The following is an 8,988-nucleotide window of genomic DNA, read 5'->3' on the forward strand; positions in this document are numbered from 1 at the left end:
ACCCCTCTAGAATACTATGTCATTATTCTCATTTCCCATCTAGATCTTTCCAAGGAAGAGTCCGTGTTTGTTCCCCATACAACATGTTTTTTTTTTAATTGGGGGATTAGTGGTTTACAGTGGACAGTAAAATACATATGTAATATTTCATAGTTTCCACATAACAGTCTAACCTAGGACCTAAGCCCCACCCCCCACCCCCCCAGAGTCTTTTACTTTTACTTTGGTGCAAGACAACAAATTCAATCCAAGTTCTGTTTTGTGTTTCCCCTTCTGTTACTATTTCTCAACTTCTGTGAGTGGGATCATCCCATATTCATCCTTCTGTTTCTGGCTGATCTCGCTTAACATGATTCCTTCAAGCTCCATCCAAGATGAGGTGAAGAAGGTGAGTTCATCATTTTTAATAGCTGAATGGTATTCCATTGTGTATCTAGACCACAACTTCCTCAGCCACTCATCTCCACAACATGCTTTCTGATCACTACTTGCATTCAATCCTCTGCTGCCCTTGAACATCAGAACATTTTGTCCTTGAAACTCTGTTTCTAGGAGTCGGATGGGAGCGCAGTGGGTTAAGCACACATGGCGCAAAGCACAAGGACTGGCATAAGGATACTGGTTCGATCCCCCAGCTCTCCACCTGCAGGGAGTCACTTCACAGGTGGTGAAGCAAGTCTGCAGGTGTCTGCCTTTCTCTCCCCCTCTCTGTCTTCCCCTCTTCTCTCCATTTCCCTCTCCTATCCAACAACGATGACAACAATAATAACTACAACAACAATAAAAAAAAAGGATGACAAAAGGGAAAATAAATAAAATTAAAGAAAAGAAACTCTGCTTTCCTGCTTCCAGTGGTACTAACATTATGCTGTAATATTTATTTCTTTTTTTTTTTAGGATTTTAAGAAAATATTTATTTATTCCCTTTTGTTGCACTTGTTGTTTTATTGTTGGAGTTATTATTGATGTTGTTAGACTCCCTTTTTAATTTTTTTCAAATATTTAATTTATTTATTAATGAGAAAGCTAGGAGGAGAGAGAGAAAGAACCAGACATCGCTCTGTACATGCGCTGCTGGGGATCAAACTCAGGACCTCATGCTTGAGAGTCCAGTGCTTTATCCACTGCGCCACCGCCCGGACCACTCCTTCTCTCTCTTTCTCTCTCCTTCTCCCTCTTCTTCTCTTTTCTTCTCTCTCTTGTTAATATGTAGATAATATTATATATCATTAACATATTTAAGATTAATAAAAATAGAGAGAGAGAGGGGAGAGGAAGAAAGAAAGGCTTGTCTTCTAAGATCCTCTTTCCAGGTTCATGGCAGACCCCAGACATCCCAAACTAGAGTCACCCTCACCCCTACAGTCAAGCAGTCAACTCCTTTGCAAAGGACCTCTTAAAGATTGTTTTTTAAAATTCATTCATTCTGCTTTTCTCTCCCTTTCTAAGATTCATTCATTCATTCATTCATTCATTCATTCATTCACATGAAAGAGGAGAGAGAAAGAACCAGAGCATCACTCTGGCACATGTGATGCCAGGGATCAAACTCAGGATATCAGGGCTTTCTGCCCAGAGTTCTAACCACTCTGCCACCTCCTGGGCCATGCTTCTACTTCTTTCATGAGGCTAAACTACGGAATAACTGGAGTTGAAGGCCTAAGCTTGACGGTGGACACATCTGAGTTTCGGTAACTTCTCCAGACTCAGTCCCATCACCTATGAAATCGGTCTACTAGTTGTACCCTCCCTTTAAGCCTAGTGAGAAGAAATATCATGTTCTTAGTCTAGGGACCACTGAGCAGAAGAAGTAAACAACAGCCAACACTTTGTTAGTTTGGTCAACACTTGCTGCCCAGTTATATAGCAGTCCCTGTCTCCTTTCTTCCAGATTACTTTATTTACTTATTTGGAGGAGAGAGAGATCAAGAGAGAAGAGAAGAGAAGAGAAGAGAAGAGAAGAGAAGAGAAGAGAAGAGAGAGAGGGAGGGAGAAAGGAAGTGTGAGAGAGAAAGAAGAAAGAGAGAATGCACCACCAAAGTTTCCTTCCTTCAACACAGTGGACACTGGACTCGAACCAACGTCATGTCCATGGCAAAGCAGCACACTGTCCAAGAGAGATATTTCCCCAGTCCCAGATTACTTTAATAATGCTTTATAGTAACTTCCTAACTCTTAGCTAGCCTCCCTCTCTCCCAGCTAGTCTCTTAACCAGTCTCACTCTCTCAGAAAAGTGCTACACCCACAACCTGACAATCACCTCTTGTCCTTTTATCCGTCTGTGCAGCGCCCACTCCCCAGCTTTCTCTGCCCCTGTGGGTGTTGCCCCTTGCCCCTCCCCCTCAGCGTGGGCTTGCAGTGCCAGCCTCCGTCGCAACTCAGCACATTGTTCTGCAGTGACTGAACTTGTTTGTGTTTCTGTCTCTTCCACTAAATTAATGCCTATTAAAGACACAGTCCTCTCGGCTCTTCCTCTTACATTCTGACTCGGCATCCTTGGTGTGAGATCCACAAGTGAGCTTTTTTATTGTTATTGATTTCAGTGAGCAGCCCCGACTACTGGAATGCTCCCTAAACTTGGTGAAGGAGAATCAAGTGCACCTTCCTGTGAGACAGACAAGGAAGAGACTTGCTCATCTTCATGAACCCAGGATTTATTCGAGTACTTGGCAAACAGTAAATATTTGGAGATTGCTTGTTCAGTGAGTCAAGAATGACTCCGAGGAAGTAATGACTGAGGGAGTGACTGGATCGTGAGATGGGTGGGGACCCATATGCTGTAATCTCTGACAGAAAAGAGGTTTCTTCCGGGTTAGTCCACCTGCAAGGTAGCTATCGAACTTAAGCAAAAATTGTCAGAGTTGGGGGCCGGGTGGTGGCGCACCTGGTTGAGCGACATGTTACAGTGTGAAAGGACCCGGGTTCGAGTCCCTGGCCCCTACCTGCAGGGGGAAAGCTTTGCAAGTGGTGAAGCAGGGCTGCAGGTGTCTCTCTGTCTCCTCCTTCCCTCTCAATTGCTGGCTGTTTCTATCCAATAAATAAAGATAATTTTTTTTTAAATGCTTTAAAAAATTGTCAGAGTCATGGACTCCTAGGGAAATAACTAAAACAGCCTCCCTAGCTTCTATCCACCCTATTCCCATCTGCTCTATCCCTACATTATGGTTCCTTTTCATTAAGTATTTTGTCCTGCTTTGTATCTTACTACCTTTTAACCACTAAGTTTTGGATGCTATTAAAATTTCATCCTGGGCATATGACCTCACCATTGTGTCCTGGAACCTCACCTCTCCAGAGCCCTACCCCACTAGGGAAAGATAGAAACAGGCTGGAGGTATGGAGTATTCTGCCAATGTCCAATGGAGAACTCAATTACAGAAGCCAGAACTCCCACCTTCTGCACCACATTAAAAAAAAAAAAAGGTCCATACTCCCAGGGGGGGATAAATATTAGGGGAAGATGCCCAGAGGGCTCTGTACTCCAATTCCATCCTGAACCAGAGAGAGAGGGGGATGGGCAAGGGGGAGGAAGGACACTCAGAAGTAGTAGGTGTGACTTAGAAAGGAAGAGAAGGCAGGACCATAGAGAAAAACAGGCAAATATATAAAAACATAGACACATAGTTATAGAAATAATAGTCACCCTATCTGTGATCTTGGGAGAATAGTGCAGTTTCCGGTGGAGGGAATGGGGACACAGAAGTCTGCTGGTGGAAAGGTGTGGAATTATACCCGTTATCTTATAATTTTGTAAATTAACATGAAATCACTAATAAAAATGTTTAAAGAATTATTAGTGATAAACAATGAATAGGAGCATTATTTTAAAAGAAAGAGAAAAACAAACCCCAGATCTAATTTAAAAGGCTTTTCTTTCAATTTGCTTTTGGTTGTCTTACAGATATATAGAGCTCTCCTGCCACCTAGTGGATATATATGTATACCACAGCTCTGCATGGACTTCAAGCCCTCGTGTGTTTTTCTAATGTTTGCCAGTCTTATTAGGAAATCACTTTCCCCCATTTTGTTGCCCTTTGTTGTTACTGTTGCCATTGCTGTTGTTGTTGGATAGGACAGAGAGAAATGGAGAGAGGAGGGGAAGACAGAGAGAGAGGGGAGAGAAAGACAGACACCTGCAGACCTGCTTCACCACCTGCAGGTGGGGAGCCGGGGCTCCAACCGGGATCCTTACGCCGGTCCTTGTGCTTTGTGCCACCTGCGCTTAACCCGCTGCGCTACCGCCCGACTACCGGCTTTCCTATTCTTTATCCCTCTGGAGGGTCATTATGGGGAGCAGAAGGTGGAAGGTCTGATTTCTGTAATTGCTTCTCCACTGGACACGGGCGTTGGCAGGTGGATCCATACTCTCACCCTGAATAATAAACTATTTTTAAGTTAAAAAATAAGACCTCCTAGAATTGTGACAGGGACTATATTGAATCTGTAGATTGCTTTGAGCAGTACTGACATCATATATCTATGAGGGGGAGGGAAAGAGAGAGCTCGGCACCAAAGCTTCCTTCACCGTGGTGGTGGCCAGGCTTATCTATGGCAAAGCAGCAGACTATCCAAGCGAGCTATTTTGCCAGCCCAACATTTAACAGTATATAATCTTCCAAAAGGGGGCCAGGTGGTGGGGCAACTGGTTAAGTGCTCACATTACAGCGTGCAAGGACCCAGGTTCAAGCCCCTGGTCCTCACCTGCAGGGGAAAAGCTTCACAAGTGGTGAAGCAGGGCTGCAGATGTCTTTTTCCCTCTCTATCCCCCTCCAATTTCTCTTGGTCTCTATTCAATAATAAAAAAAAATTTTAAAGATGAAAATAAAAGATTTTAATAATAATAATAATCTTCCAATACGCCAATATGGAACATCCTTGTAATTTTTAGTCAATCTTTAGTTTCTTTTCAGAGATGTTTTTAATTACATTCATTTTGTTAAGATTTATTTACTTTTAAAAAAATATTTATTCCCTTTTGTTGCCCTTGTTGTTTTATTGTTGTAGTTATTATTGTTGTAGTTACTGATGTCGTCGTTGTTGGATAGGACAGACAGAAATGGACAGAGGAGGGGGAGACAGGGAGGGGGAGAGAAAGACAGACACCTGCAGACCTGCTTCACCGCTTGTGAAGTGACTCCCCTGCAGGTGGGGAGCCAGGGGCTCGAAACGGGATCCTAAAGCCGGTCCTTGTGCTTTGCGCCACGTGCGCTTAACCCGCTGATGATTATAAGTTTACAGGGCATAGTTCCACAGCACACACACACCACCAAAGCTCTGTATCCCCATGCTCCCACCTCCCAAAGAGAACCACCAGAGTTCTCACAAAGTCATAGGAACTGTTTCTTTTCTCCTCCTTGTCCTTGTCCCCTTCCTCGTCCTCCTTCTTCTTCCTGCAAGTCTGTGCATTTCAGTTTTCTAGATTCCACTTATGAGTGAGACCATCAGGTAACAGCCTTTCATCTCTTTACTTACTTCACCAGGCATCATTCATCACCTCCGGTTCCATCCATTTTGTCCCAAATGGCATATCATCTTTTTCTGATTGCAGAGTAGTGTTCCATGGAGTATAGACCGTAACTTCTTTATCTGTCGTTGACTGCTCCTTTGGCTGCTCCCTCCACTGTTTGCCATACACAGCTATAAACATAGGGGTGCATGTGTCCGTCCCTTCAAACTACTGATTGTGTGTCATTTCGGTAAATGCCCACGAGTGGTATTGCTGGGTCATAAGGTGACTCCATTTTTATTTGTTTAAGTACTCTCTATCCACACAGTCTTCCACAGGGGCCTCCCCAGTTTGCATTCGCACCAGCAGTGAAGCAGAGTTCCCTTTTCTCCACATCCTCTCCAACACCTGTTATTTCCATTTTGTAGACGGAGACCATTTTCTCAGGTGAGAGACAGAATCTTGGGGTGGCTTTAATTTGCATCTGTTTTGCACAAGTGGAGTATTTCTGCATATGTGTGTGGGGACCATGTGTATCTCTTCTTTAGAGAGCTACCTAGGTAGATTTTTGGCCCATTTTTTTTTTTTTAGAGCTAGCTGTACCAGATATTAGCAAAATAGGTTAAAAAAACAACAACATTGGAGTCAGGCAGTAGTGCAGCAGGTTAAGCGCATGTGGCACCAAGCTCAAGGACTGGTGTGAGGATCCTGGTTCGAGCCTCCAGCTCCCCACCTGCAGGGGAGTCGCTTCACAGGCGGTGAAGCAGGTCTGCAGGTGTCTTTCTTGTCTTTCTCTCCCCCTCTCTGTCTTCCCTTCCTCTCTCCAATTCTCTCTGTCCTATCCAACAACATCAATAACAACAACAATAAAAACAACAAGGTCAACAAAAGGGAAAATAAATAAATATAAAAAACATGGTTCAATTATATGCTGTCTACAAGAAACTCACTTTATTCATTCATTCATTCATTCATTCATTCATTCATTCATTCAAATACTCAGTCTTTCCAAGGCCATGATCTTTTTCTTATTTTTTCTTTTCCTTCTCTCTTTCTTTCTCCTTCTCCTTCTATTTTTGACTTTAGTTGCTGAAAAAGAGAGAAGATACCCCAGAGAATCACTCTGGCTCATGAGATGACAACTGAGCTGAGGACCTCAGGTGTTCTAGCCACTGCACTACCTCCCAGGCCATGAAAGCTAACTCCCTCTGCCCCCCACTAATGTTACTGCTGGGGCTTGATGCTTGTAAGATGAATCAATAGCTCCTGGTGGCCACCTGCAGGGGGGTTGCATCACAGGCGGTGAAGCAGGTCTGCAGGTGTTTCTTTCTCTCTCTCCCTCTATCTTCCCCTCCTCTCTCAATTTCTCTCTGTCCTATCCAATACAATGTTAAAAAAAGGGGGGGTAGTCGAGCGGTGGCGCAGTGGGTTAAGCGCAGGTGGCACAAAGCGCAGGGACCGGCTTAAGGATCCCGGTTCGAGCCCCCGGCTCCCCACCTGCAGGGGAGTCGCTTCACGGGCGGTGAAGCAGGTCTGCAGGTGTCTGTCTTTCTCTCCCCCTCTCTCTGTCTTCCCCTCCTCTCTCCATTTCTCTCTGTCCTATCCAACAACAAAGCAACGTCAACAATGGCAATAATAATAACCGCAACGAGGCTGCAACAACTAGGGCAACAAAAAGGGGGAAAAATGGCCTCCAGGAGCGGTGGATTCATGGTGCAGGCACCGAGCCCAGCAATAACCCTGGAGGAAAAAGAAAAAAAAAAAGGCCACCAGGAGCAGTGGATTCGTAGTAGTATACACACCAAGTCCCAGCAATAATCATGGAGGCCAAAAAAAAAAAAAAGTGGACTTACAGATATGCAATAACATTGGTTTTTGTACTTTTCTTCATGTTTACTTGTTCAGGGATTTTTATTTTCTTTTGATTCTGTATCTTAAAGTTATCTGCTCTGGAGAAGGAGCTCTCATTAGAAAAACAGAAACCTCGAAGATGTTCTGCAAGTTGGAACTAATTGTAGCACCGGTGTCCATTCTGGGCCCCTCCCTTCCTCCCTTCATTCCCTTTCTTTCTATTTGTTTATTTATTTACTATTGGATAGAGACAGAGAAGTTGAGAGGGGTGGAGAGGAGATAGAGAGGGAGAGAGAAGAGATTCCTGTAGCCCTGCATCACCACTCATGAAGCTTCTCCCCTGTAGGTGGGGACCCTGGGTCCTGGAGCTCTGTAATATGTGTGCTTAACCAGGTGCGCCACCACCTGGCCCCTGTATCGTTTTCAGTTACTTCTCCTTCTTCTCAGATTCCTGGAGGCGCCTCTCAGCTCAAGGCACCCCCGGGCTCTGCCTGGTTTCCTCCTCCTCCCATCACGGTCTGGACTCCTAACTATGCTGGAGCAAGGACGGGGGTCGCCTCTTGTCTCTTGTCTCCTGCTGGTAACCGCCCTTTGTTGCTCAGTGTTTCAAAGTCTTGAGACTGCATTGCATGCATATTCCCCCCCAGGTGAGTCAAGCCCTGTTATTCCATTTTGCTGGGAGCAAAAGATTCTCTAACTGTGGGGGGAAATACTGCATAGTGTTACATGGTGTTGGCTTAGATGTAGTGTCAGTTTCTTGTAGCCGGCCATTTGGACTCTCTCTAGTAATTGTTACTGTGAACTGTTCTGTGTCCTCATGGGGGGGTGTATGTGTGCAGGCTTGTCTTCTGGGTATATTTCTATAAGTGGGAGGCATCTAGGTTAGAATATTTCACTGCACCTGACATTCTGGCAGGCATTGTGAAATTTCCTTTCATAGACTTGCACCATTCTGTGTGCCCAATACTTACATCTGGGTGACTAGAGAAAATTCTGAATTTTTGCCACTGAAGCAGGTAAGAAATTTCACTAATGTCTGTCCTACTTTTTCCCCTCTGCATACATGTGAATGAATCTTTTTTTTTTTTTCCTTTAAGATCTTCTTTTGGGAGTCGGGTGGTAGCGCAGTGGGTTAAGCACATATGGCGTGAAGTGCAAGGACTGGTGTAGGGATCCCGGTTCAAGCCTCCAGCTCTCCATTTGCAGGGGAGTCGCTTCATAGGCGGTGAAGCAGGTCTGGTCTGTAGGTGTCTATCTTTCTCTCCCCCTCTTTGTCTTCCTCTCATCTCTCCATTTCTCTCTGTCCTATCTAACAAAGATGACATCAAGAACAACAACAATAATAACTACAACAATAAAAAGGGTAACAAAAGGGAAAATAAATAACTAATTTTTAAAAATCTTCTTTTTACAAAATTATCTTTATTTATTCATTGGGTAGAGATAGCCAGAAATCGAGAAGGAAGTGGATGATAGGGAGACAGACAGACAACTGCAACACTGCTTCACCACTCACAAAGCTTTTCCCCTGCTGAGGGAACTGGGAGCTCAAAGCTGGGCCCTTCCTTGCTCATTGTAACATGTCACTCAACCGGTGTGCCACCACCTGGCCCCTATGTGAATAAATTTATTTTTATGATTATCTTCATTTATTGGATTGAGACAGAAATTGAGAAGAGGGAGTTGAGCGG

Source organism: Erinaceus europaeus, chromosome 10, assembly GCF_950295315.1.
Source record: "Erinaceus europaeus chromosome 10, mEriEur2.1, whole genome shotgun sequence".
NCBI classification, from domain to species: domain Eukaryota; kingdom Metazoa; phylum Chordata; class Mammalia; order Eulipotyphla; family Erinaceidae; genus Erinaceus; species Erinaceus europaeus.